The sequence below is a fragment of the Anabrus simplex genome, chromosome 5 (genome assembly GCF_040414725.1).
Source record: "Anabrus simplex isolate iqAnaSimp1 chromosome 5, ASM4041472v1, whole genome shotgun sequence".
Classification (NCBI taxonomy): Eukaryota; Metazoa; Arthropoda; class Insecta; order Orthoptera; family Tettigoniidae; genus Anabrus; species Anabrus simplex.
Genome location: NC_090269.1, coordinates 293,759,101 through 293,772,475, shown reverse-complemented (window position 1 = coordinate 293,772,475; position 13,375 = coordinate 293,759,101).

Below are 13,375 nucleotides of genomic sequence, written 5' to 3'. Positions count from 1 at the left end.
GCATGTGAAGTATTCAAATAAGAAAATTACTTATGGTGTTATGATGTTAGATAGTAGAGCGTTGACCAGCTGTCCCCAAGGTAGTGGGTTTGGCCCTGCTTCATTTCAATTGTGTGTGAAGGGTTGTCGCTCCTGGAATGCTACAAAGTGGCAAAAAATAGTCGGCTCCTCGGCGTCTTCGCAAACCTTCGGACGTGAAACAACATTATTAAAAGTAGCCACAGGCGCCTCAGAAACACAATTGAGGTAAAGGTAATAACAATTACAGCAAATGTCAGAAAACTTCTTACAGTGTGATGTAATTGGCTGCACTCTGTGCATTGTTCTAATATTAACAGCCACGCTTAGCACTATTCGAAAACGATCGTAACATCCAACGGTGCCCAACAAATAACCCTCAGGCTGGCAGCTTAACGATTCTCTCAACTTTCATCAAACGAACAACCACAATTTTACAGGATTGATGACGAAAATAGCATTGCGTTACATACCTACTGGCAAGCAGACGAAGACGTTGTCATGACAACCGGTAGATTCGCTGTCGATCTGCAAGGGTGTCCGTCACTGGCTGCAAAGCATGGAACCTGTAGAACATTCGGGGCGTGTCGGGCCTTAGCCCAGAGTCTTCCGGATCTTTCCTCTCGGGTATAAAAGCTGGTAGATTTTTCGACCAGGTTGTCTTATTCATCGCTCCAGTCTAGTGTGTGTGTATTTATAAAGGAAGCGGGGAGCCTCGTCCATCGCAGAGTAATCCATCAGCTCAAGGTAATGGCAGTCCTATAGAAATGATAGTCTTTGAAAGCTAGCTCGAGGGGCAGGTGCCCAAACTTTAATTTTCTAAAATGTAACTTTCAAACTAGTCAAAAGAACTTAGCCGAAATTCTGGAATATAGAGTGTGATATCCTCTCGAGTTCCCTATCAACTTGACTTTGAGGTGATTATGACTTTGTAAAATTCAGTTTCATTTTTTTTTTATGTTAGGGGTTAGACTGTTGAGTGTCTAAGAGAGTGCATACTGTTGGAATTTGTCAAATGTAGGTTGAGCCTTTGATAGGCCTGGAAATTTCTGGAAATAGATTCCTCAGTGTAAAATTTATAGAGCATAGATGCTCTTTCTATTCATGTAAAGGTGTTGGTGTAAATATTTAATGGTGCCTTTGGAAGGCCGTAACGTTGTAATGTTTGGGGTGTAGTCTCCTAGATAATTTTGTGGAGCAAAAGGTGCTCTTGAAACATTGGATCTTTTGAATACTCCGGCTTCTTGTGAAGTAAAAGAAATTGGGAACGTCGTCTCCTTGACTGTTTTTGAAAGGAGCCGCAGCGCTCATGGAGAGTGCATAATTAGGGAGCTTCAATCTCAAGGTTGTTAAGAGTTATTCTATATTCTAAAATTGTTACTCTATCTTATGAACTTTTGTACCTGAATTATAAAGTTTGTCTTTGAAAAACCAAAAGATAACCGAGAAAAGAAATATAACGCTAATTTTATTTTAATTAATATTTTGACTGTCTTAGATAGACACATTCATGCCCGCGCCTTCTTTCACCTCTGTCCCTGAACATAAAAAATTAAAACTTTAAATTAAACACAAAAAATTCATTCCAAAACTATAAAATAATTCTTTAAATATCAGCCAATGTCAAAATAAAGAATTCTACAAAAAATCACTTGACACATAATTAACAGGTAATGAAAAACGAAAATCCACAACCTGTTTTCAGTTTCGGTCGAGTCAGGAATAGAATGAATGAAGCCACCCTCTGATGGCGAGGATTGGAACTGTGCCGGCTGCCAAAGTCTGTCGCACTCCTCTGAGGCAATAGTTAATGAATGTTTGACAGATGAATTGAAATTATCTTGGAGAGTGTTTCTGGAATGAAATATGACAGGGAAAACCGGAGTACCCGGACAAAAAACTACCCCGCTTCTACTTTGTCCAGCACAAATCTCACATGGAGTGACTTGGATTTAGACCACGGAAATCAGGGGTGGGAGGCCAGCGCGCTGCCGCCTAAGTCACGGAGGCACTTAACAGGTACTACAAATCCTAAAAATTCACATTCAATAAAGTACCCAGGCAACGCATGGAGCAATTTCATATGAAGACACGTTATCCGACCTATTTATAAAGAATGCTGCGGAACAGCGCGGGTTCTCTAGTTCTTCTTATTCTTTCGAATAACCCATTTGGAGGGTACGATGAATCAACTTTGGTTACTTTTCATTGTGGTCGATTTCCTTTGCTTCCGAATTTCCTTCATCCTTCGAGAGTGTCGCTCCTTCTCTTCTTGAGTCCACTTTCTTCTAGTTGTTGATTTCTTCCACTCCTGAAACGCTGCGTTTTGAACTGATTCTCTAAAAAGTGTTCTGTTTTTGATTGTATCTGTTTTAATTCTAGCATTTTTTATGTCTTTCTCAATTTCAATGAACCATGTGGGTTTAGATTTGTAACTATTCAGAAGGTTGAAGATGCACTTGGTCAGTCTGTTGTCATCCATTCATTATATTTAGTTTTCTAGATGCATCACTGGTTAGATATAATGTTTGTAGTGAAACCGTATAGATGAACAGGTGTGTAATCTGTCTCAAAGAAGCTAGTAACGCAGTTCCTTCTGCACTCACTCCCTGCGATGAATGGGATTCGTTTCAGCGTGCTTTGCTCACTGATATGTTACAGTATCTTCCCAATGAATAAAGCAGCTGGAAACGAACCTTATCTTCCTTTTCCTTAGTATGCTTTTGCAGTTGATGGTAGAATTGTTTGGAATACAACCATAATTCGGGCTGAGGACTTAGAACACCTGTATTATACATGCATACATACTAGTTAACCAGAAGGATTATCCCGCGCACTTCCACCCAATTCTTTACATACCGAGCACAACGTGCGTTAACTTCAGAAATCTCAGGATCCAGTGATTCAACACATATAAGCTACTGACTGAAAGCCCGTCGAGTGGCACTAGTAATCCATAAGCCCACTAATCAATATTTCTACTGAACTTGGTATCCTGTTATCCATAACAGAGTGTTTTCTCTGGTACATCGTTAGCCCCACTACGCGAGGAAGCATGCCTTTTCTCCTAATATGAATACCCTATTCATAAATAACATCGACTTGCGAAAGGTCAATTAACTAGCATTTGGAAAACAATGCACTGAAGTTCTTAGAATTGATCGATTATTATTTTTATCATTTTAATTCTACTGCTTCGCTGCACACTTTCCTTTTATTCATTTTTTACAGAAACAACATGTAAATATCTAAAGATGAATAAATGCCTTTGTCACCTAATATCAGCATACGTAGTGGAATACAAGCTTCTATCCATTAAAAAATTGTTTTATGTACAAATTTCGAACAAAGAAATTCAAGGAAAGCCTTCGCTTGTTATATATTAATCAAGAGAATGGAGGGGTTTAAAATAAGATAAAAGTGCGTTTTAAATGCTCGGTCTGAAGGGTTTTTCCGAGTTTGTCGAGAGCACTGTTTTAATGAAAAGAGAATAACGTAGTCGATGAAGGAGATATATGCACAAAGGCAGGGTTTAAAGAACTTAACATAAGAAAAGGGAGGAATAGAATGAAAATTAATTGGATTCGGATTCACAACCTTTCCAAGTTTCATTGCCTCTCATTACCTTTTAATTCGGGAATTAGACATCAAGATGATCGTTTTCATGTACCTAGCCGATCACAGCCGCAATTGATTAGTCACTGCCTTCTGTTCTTAACACAACAGGTTCAATCTCGGCTAAATTCGGTAACATTTGAGGGTGTTTAAATTAAACAACTCTGATCATTTGCTTCCAGCACCTTAAACGAGCTTCTGCGGAACAAAGTTAAGACACCTCAGCGTCCCTAAAAACCGACAGCAAGTGAAGGGACAAATACACGTAGCATTATTTCTAATCCTCACTTAATCTGTGAAAAGAAGGATGAGGACTACGATCATAACGTAAGTATTTTCCAAAGTTTCCTTTTTTGCTTTAAGTCACACGGACACAGATAGACCTTGGCTACGATGGGATAGGAAAGGACTGGGAGTGGAATGGAAGCGGCCGTGGCTTTAAATAAGGTACACCCCCAGCATTTGTCTGGTGTGAAAATCGGAAACCTTGGAAAACCATCTTCAGTGCTGCCAACGGTGGGGTTCGAACCCACTATCTCCCGATTGCAAGCTCACAGCAGAGCGATCCTAACCGTACGGCCACTTGCTCGGTAGTAATTTTCATTGCATTAACTAAATATGGAAAAATAATGGATCACAGAAACGAGGAGTGGTCTGAACAGTACTTATTCCGTGTTAGGAACAGTACCAAGTATAACAGCAGTGAGTTTGGAACTTTAAATTTAAAATTAAAATTAACACTTAAGATCCTTTATTTATACTGAGGGCTGTCGAGCGCAAGTTTTCTATGACGGACAAATTAGGACCTGCTTGTCGTGTAAATCACCCAATCATCTGAGGCCCGAATGTACCCTCTGTCGAATGTGTGTAATAAAAAACATCCTAACGTACGCGAGACTAGCAGCCCCGAATTAAACACAAGCCAGCCGGTCAGTCAACCGGCTAGCGATGATACAACTTTATTTACAACACAAGCACTGGCTTGGACAACAGAACAGTACAAAGCTGACACAAATTTTTGCGAAACATTTATACTGAGGGCTGTCGAGCGCAAGTTTTCTATGACGGACAAATTAGGACCTGCTTGTCGTGTAAATCACCCAATCATCTGAGGCCCGAATCCTCTGTCGAATGTGTGTAATAAAAAACATCCTAACGTACGCGAGACTAGCAGCCCCGAATTAAACACAAGCCAGCCGGTCAGTCAACCGGCTAGCGATGATACAACTTTATTTACAACACAAGCACTGGCTTGGACAACAGAACAGTACAAAGCTGACACAAATTTTTGCGAAACATGGGACTGACAACTTAGAATTTCCCGCGATTGGGGATATAACTAAAGGACGGAAACCATATCCCGATACTACAAACACAACATCAAAATCACAGAAAAATACTGACAAGTTTCTTTCTTACAGACAGCACCTGAATTAATTTTCACCCAGTCTACGATACTAATTCCCGCGACGCACTACCACTATACTATGAAGAACGTGCCAGTGACAACCTAAATGCCATACCGGAGCCGGAAATATCCATTAAGGACACCATCACGAAAGAAACAGAAAACGTGGAGACAAGTAGTGAAGTAAATAAGACACGAAATATTACCTGTGATATTAACCCGAAACCGGTGACGGTTACTATATCGGAGAATTTTGATCGAGTAGGTAAACCATCTACACCAATCACTATGAACAAGGAGGTCAGTCAACCGAAACATTCTATCGTTCTAGAAATCCACACCTATATACTCGTCGGAAAAAGCACAGAGAAAACTAGCAGTAATCCTAAACAATGAAGAATAAATATTATACAGCCCTTTCTTTGAGTCTGAGTGAAGTAACTTTTGTAGAATATCTCGTCAGATTAGTGTATTTTATTGTGGGCTTATCTTTTCTATAGCCTTGAATCTGTTAACAGTTGCAACATTACATGTCAACGGACTGAAAACCAAACCACATAATCTCTATTAACACGTTTTTTTTACTTGAATGCGATATTGATTTGCTCCTCCTTCAAGAAGTAAATGAGATTAAAATAAACTTTCATTTTCATCATGAATACCTCATAAATTTAGGCCCAAACTCAAGTGGGCTATCTCTGGATGATAAAGTAATGGATCCTTCGGGAAGAGTAATATCGGCTACAGTGAATGTGTATGTTGGGTATTCAGCCCGAAGGCTGGTTGGATCCTCAACAGGTCCACCATTTGCTGTCATAGATGACCTAGGTGTCACTGAAGAGGCATACTAGGGAAATGAGGAGTGAGGTAGTTTTCCGTTGCTTTCCACACTGGGCCAGAAGTTGCTATTGCATACCAATCTGCCAAGCCCACTGAAATGCATGCAATAACAGACCCTATGAGCGACATTTTCACACCATTCATAACAGGGACTGGTTGCATAAGGAATTGCCTTACTAGCATCACTCATACTTCAGTCACTTTCGTCACTTTCACGGTGACAGGTCTATGAAAGTAAAAAAGTTATTCTACCCCATACCAGAAGACACAGTGCACTGTAAACACTACATCTTGCCAGCAAAGGCACCTACAGTGAATGGTATTAGTCGATAAATATATACGGTCCATCTGGTTCCAATTACTGAAACAAATGACACCTTGGATTGACACTTCTCATTTTATTGCCCGGAGACATTAACTTTCCTTTACATCCACGAGATCAGTTAGGAGCTTTTAATTTCTGTCCTGAGTTACAAGGGTTGACCATTACAATGCAGTTACTGGATATACAGAGTGGTCGGAAACAACGTGAACCGGATGTATGAGCATTAGTGGGTTGGTAATATTGATAAATAATTGGAAAAACATAATTAGACATCCCGCGCCGTTGACATGTTATCAGCTGCTGAAATTAGCCAATCAGGTCACTTCGCGGGCGAATTCAAATGGGCTTTGCGAGGCGGTGTTGCTAAATCTGCACGTGGCTTACGACTGGCTTGAGAGTGCCAATAGAAGAAATAAACTTCTCCAGGGGAAGGTCTTGAACAAGGACCTCCCTATTGATAGGCTCGCTCCATAGCAAGCACTGGCCGAAACCCACGGCGTGTTAGTGTTTGATGTTCATTTCTTGGCATAGCTCCCAAGACCGACCAAGCCACGAGCAGATTTAGCAACACCGTCCTTTAAAGCCCATTTGAATTCATACGCGAAGTGATCTGATTGGCTAACTTCAGCAGCTGATAAAATTACAACGGCGCGAGATATCGACGTAACTTTTTCAAATTATGTATCAGTAAGACCGACGCTCTAACGCGTATATCCTCTGCTCACGTTGTTTCAGACCACCTGGATAGAGTTTTGTTCAGGGAAATAAAGTGCAATGTACCTTCTGCAGAAACCCATCAAAATTTAGAATTGATCGTGCCTGCAGCTCCCATTCGCTCCTTGCTCGGCTTTACAGTTGCAAAATAATATTTGTATCCTTTAAAATGGTCACCATAGCTTCCTGGTCAGCTTAAATGCATATAGTACTGATAAACTGTTGATTGACAGAGGCACGTGGAAATTAATTTCTCTGTGTTTGCAATGAGAAGAAAATTTACATCAATTAGTAACAGCACATCTGAGGTGTCAAAGTTATAAGGGAATCGGTGGTTAGAGAAGGTTTAATCAGTTATGCTTTCAGTGGGTAAATCAATAACTTTTTTTTGCTAGGGGCTTAACGTCGCGCCGACACAGATAGGTCTTATGGCGACGATGGGATAGGAAAGGCCTAGGAGTTGTAAGGAAGCGGCCGTGGCCTTAATTAAGGTACAGCCCCAGCATTTGCCTGGTGTGAAAATGGGAAACCACGGAAAACCATTTTCAGGGCTGCCGATAGTGGGATTCGAACCTACTATCTCCCGGATGCAAGCTCACAGCCGCGCGCCTCTACACGCACGGCCAACTGGCCCGGTTATAATAACATTCTATTTAAATTACAATTTCAGTAAGAAAGTAGAATTTTATGATACAGTATTATATGAGCTGTATTCTCGAGAACAAGCTAACGAACAGTTTTTACCGATACGGTTTCATTCGTATTGAGAAATTATTTTTTTGACTTAAAGGAGAGAAGGTTGGAACATCTTCGACAGCACGTAAAGCACGGTTGAACAGGAAAAGTGTCTGTTTATCAACTTGCTGGTTTGAGACGTTCAGCAAATCACCAATATATTCGTCAGTGGATAAGGGAAAATGGACGCGTGACCAACTAATTGCAGAAGGACAGAACTACTTTCAAGAACACTTCAACGGGGAAAAAATATTGAACTTATTGGCGGACCAGATGTTCGACTAAGTCGAGCGATACCTAGATGTGGACACAGCAAGTCACTTGACAATTCCTGTATCAAATGAGGCATATAGCAACAAGCAAAACGCCAGGGTGGACAGTCTACCCTACGAATGGTACAAACATTTTTGGTACCTGGTTGAGGAGGACCTTACTGAAGTGCTAAATTATCTTCTAGAAAACGAAGCCCCATCAAGCTTTACTCAGGGAATTATCATTCTGATCCCGAAGAAAATTTCACCTTATTGTTTTACCGATTACCGACCAATAACTATTTTAAACACGGACCACAAGCTGCTTGCAAAAGTGATATCACTCGGAGGCGGATTTCTAATACGTCATATCTTTCCTTAACATTATATCATGTAGTTCTGAATGTTCAACACGTTTTCGAGCATGATAATCAAAATTAAACAGGTTTTATTGGGCATATAAATATATACTTGTGCCTTTTTTAATTTTGTGGAATTTTTTAATGAAATCTCATTATAACGACATATTCTGGTGATTTTCATTTGAATTTCGTTTTATAAACATCAGGGTAAGCTCTAGAAATTGTTCTTCAGGAGATTATGGAATATACTTCTACTGAAGAACCATTGAAACATAGTGTATGGAATGTTTCTAGTAGATGAGAGCTATTGTTTACCGGTTGGATCAATTCTTGGAAACCGGAATATTGTTCACACGAAAGGAGGTGCAATTCTGCAAGTTATTTGACATTGTTCATATCCCTCTCATTCGCCTTTCCCTCTTCCTCATTCAACACACTGAATGACCTTGGTTATTGAGGTTGCTTCTGTCAATCGAGTTGCTTTCAGTATGCCTAAAACGAAAGTCTGTTGGTGAGCAGTTGCGAAGTTTCGTTCGCGGATTCGGTGAAAACATATTCGGTACGGGAGGAGTGAATAATTCTGTAAATTGCGTGAGCATGCGAAATGATGAGTAGCATCTAAGGTGTGTAGAAAACTATAAAATATACTATAAAAAAATAATGGGCTTTTGAACCTGCGTGGAATAAGTTGCATTCTTTGTGGAAACACTCCATCTGCAGATTTCCAGGAATTTTCTCCAAGTGTTTTAACTCTGTTCAAGTACGCTCCCATTGCATCATATGATGTCGAAAGAAGATTTTCTTGCTACAATGCGATACTCAGCGACAACAGGACAGGATTCTCATTTCACAACCTTAAGATGCATGTGGTCTGAAATTGCAACAATTCTGATGATGGAGACGTATGAAAGCTTCATTCACATAACATATATTTTGTGTATAACGAAAAAATGGATTTAATATTGAATAGTTAAAGTAAGTATACTGTTTATATCTTCCTCAGAGTGCGTCCTTGCCTAGGAGTATGCAGTGTAACTTGACTGAATTCATGAACTATCAGCATTATAGTTGATTTGTAGGTTAATGATTTCGAAGAATTAAAATTAACTTTACATTAATTGCAGCCTGTAGCAATCGTAATAAAAGTGTTTCTGTATGTAATGTAGATGCTGTTCATTAAATCATATTTTGAATTTTATAGGACATATTTTTATGTCGTAAATGCATATATATTTCACACATTTTTAGGTTATACAAATCCATCCCCTATTTATCAGTAAGGATTGAGAACGTCTTGCTTAGTTTGATTAGACCTGGAAAAACCTGCGCCATAGCTAGAAAGTCTATTCTTCCCAATATTCTTGCTTTCCGAGATATTATTTTTGTGACTCAGTTGACCAAAACTATGAGCTACTTTTTTTAGCATTGATCTCAGTAAAGCTTTGCACACGATTAGATAAACGGGTTTCTATCACCTACGATATCTGTGAGGAAATCTGTTAGATAGGGACATAAGTGATCAATGGTATATTATGCTTTAGTAACTGAGTCGCTTATTCGCCGGCTTGATAGATAACTTTCCGGTCTCAATTATCAAGGTGAGAACTTTACGCTTCGGGCATATGAATATGATGTGACGGTTTTACTTACCAAAGCAGAATAACTTGCGAAGGCCAAATAAATCCTCAATCGAGCCTTAGGTGAACATGCAAATTTCGCGAAGTCTTCCATCTTACCATTATGCTCACCATCTGTCATAGGCTATTCCAACACAAGGGAGATGCCGGGTGTAAATAGGTGTAAAATTTTGAGAAGAACATGTTTTCGAGACACGAAAGAAACTTGATATTCTAACTGGTCTTTACCTTTGAGCAAGCTGAGATTTCAACTTGAGGAATCCTTAGCGAGAAAATTAAACCTAATACAAAAATTCGGCACCTAAATACAATTGTTCTCTCGAAGCTATGGTACGTTATTCAAGTTCTTCCCGCACCACATATATTATGTCAACAAAATGGAAAAGGTAATAGGTTTCTTTTTGTGGTCAGGCTGATGTTACAGAGTTCGACGTAACCAATTAAACCTTCCAGAAAATCTCAGCGGTTTAAATTTAATCGCTTTTCAAGAAGGAGATGGCAATAATAACTCGCATGGCACAAAACAGTACAATATTTATTGCTTCGAACACCACTCAGATGATTTACAAATTTCTTCTTCAAGAACGTAGGGTCATCCCTTTATGCAGAATAAATACATTACAATGGACAGGCGAACAATTTTAAAGAACCTTCAAAATAATTGGCTTCCCATTAAAAGGCGCACAACAGTCTTTTAATACATCAACAAGTTATTCTCAAGGCCGAGAAGTTGAAGCGATATCCCCATGATAGATGTCCGGAATGTGAATAGCTAAAACATCACGTAGTCCAATGTGGAAGAGCAGAGGTGATTTGGAGGTGGGTGCAAACATAAATGCAGTATTAAAAAAGGAAGTAAGTCGGATAATAATTTTAACTGAATACAGCAACACTTTGAGTTGAAAGGATCCCAAGTTGAACAGTTAAACTGTCTCACGCCAATAAAGAAAGAAGAGTTAAATTATATATTGTGGCTAACTGCTGGAGCGATACATTTTAACCGTTGTCGGAAGAAGTTTACGAACACTACTCTCATAGGTTTTCTGGATCAACTTCGGGAAGAAAGATGGAAGTGAGTTAAAGATATACAGTGGTGGTCAAAATAATAGAGCCACCTGGCAAAGGTTTAGAATAAAGTGCAAATTTATTACTAGACATGTTTGTACTATGATGGAAACAAAATTTTACGTTGTACAGGAACCATTACAACAGAGTCACATTGTACCACAGTCAGTTATATAGATAACACAACTGAAACTAATCAATAATATTCAAAATAATACCAGACCACAGGGTCAAAAAAATAGAGCCAATTGACACAAATATTTTGTACTTGATCTAAGTCTTATGAAATTTACAGGAACAGTCGTTTTTGCATAGGAGTGCATTAGTACTTCGTGGTGTAACCCTTATTTTTGAGGATTTCCCTGCACCTCTTACCCATAGAGTCGACTAAACGCCTGCATTCGTCGCTGCTGATCGCATACAAGGCTCTCTGGATTTCTTCCCAAAGTTTATCTAAAGACGTCGCTTTTGAGCGGTCAATTCTCTTGTCTACGATCTCCCATAAGTTCTCGATGGATGATGCGTCAGGGGATTGAGTTGGCCACTCTAATACTTCGATATGGTAATAATGAAAAAACTGCCTTATGATCCTTGCAGTATGCTTTGGATCGTTATCGTGCTGAAATTTCCATTTCAGCGGCATTTCCTCTTCAGCATAAGGCAGCATCACATTTGCTAAGATGTCGTTGTACATTTCTGCGTTCATTATGCCGTTGATACGGTGTATTGGACCAAGGCCATACCATGAAAAACATCCCCATACCGTAACACTTCCGCCACCGTATTTCACAGTTTTTAAACTGTACTTGGAATTAAATTCCTGGTTTGGTGGGCGGCGCACATAGACTTTTCCGTCTGAGGCAAACCTATTATACTTGGATTCATCGGACCAAAGGATGTTCCTCCACCAAATATTGGGTTTGCGTTCATTTCTCCGGGCGAAGGCCAACCTTTTCCGAACATTAGCTTTTGAAACATGTGGCTCCTGCCTCGCAATGCGCCCATTCAATTTTGCGGATCTCAGTCGTCTTTGAATCGTTGAAGTTGATGGTTGAACATCATTTTTGTAGCTAAACAAAATGGCTTTCAGTCGTGGTGGTGACAAAAATGGGTTTCTTTACTTCCCTAGTGATGAGTCTGTCTACGCGAGGAGTAGTTACACGAGGTCGCCCCCTGTTCCCCACCTGCGGCTTTGTTTGTTTTGCCAGTCTAATGGCGTTCTGGACTCGTTTTCGCGAAACGTGTAAATCTTTGGCTATTTGATTCATGGATATCCCACTTTTGAACATCCGGAACATTACTATACGACCATCATCACTTGTATGCTCTGCTCTGCCCATCTAGAAGAATGTAAACAAAACCAAACGTCAGTTTACATACAAAATAATATTGAGTGGAGGTTTGTTGACAAACAATACCGCTAGCCCCCAAAACAACTGCAAAAAATCAATTTGAACGGGACTTCTGTAAAACGGCTCTATTGTTTTGACCCATAAGTTTCTTACCTTTATGCCTCTTTTCGAACGTCTATCTCAAACGCTTCCTTTCGCACGACTACAGACAGCAGCGACGTCTTCCCTGATATTGTCTAAAAGGGACTGACAACACGGCACTCGTGGAGATTTTGCGAACTAATAGATATCCTAGTTCTTAATCTCGTCAATAGAGGTGGCTCTATTATTTTGACCGCCACTGTATATCTAAAATCAGTGTTTGATAAGCATTTGTTTAAGTTCTGAGTGTTAAACTTGTGTAATCAAGAAAAATCCATACAGGTGAAATATATGTTTCTGTGATTTTTACAGTTATTGCACATAATGTGAAGTTTGACACTAGTGAAATATTCAGAGAAGAAAATGTCATTCACTTCGTGTAAAATAGCGAAGATGCTTTTGATTGCGTTTTGTTTTCATCTTTTCGATTTAATATATTTTATTATTTTCTGTGTATAAACAAGCAATTTTATAAAGGTAATTTTGTAGTCGCTCACAATCCTGTGGGCCTAACTTATGTACTACTACATATATTGTACCTTACTAGGTCAATGATAAGAAAGGTGGGTCACAGAGTGAGAAGGCACATCTTACCAAATTATTCCTGTCCTCTTCTTACCTGGCTAGTCAGCGGCAAGCCCGCGGACGTTCGATGACATGAACAAATAAACTAAAATAAAACAAAGATATAATAGGACAGGAATCCCGATTGTGTTAGTGAATGAGGATAAAATTTTCACAAACGAAGCTTTAATGATCGAAAACGTAAGAATCGCCTAAATAACATTAATAATCTCATGAATTTATACACATAAAATACAAGTTCACATCAGTGGCCAAGAAGTGGCAACCTAATCAAATAACCTCCTCGGAAGCCGTGTGAAAATTACATAAACACTGATTTACATCTTT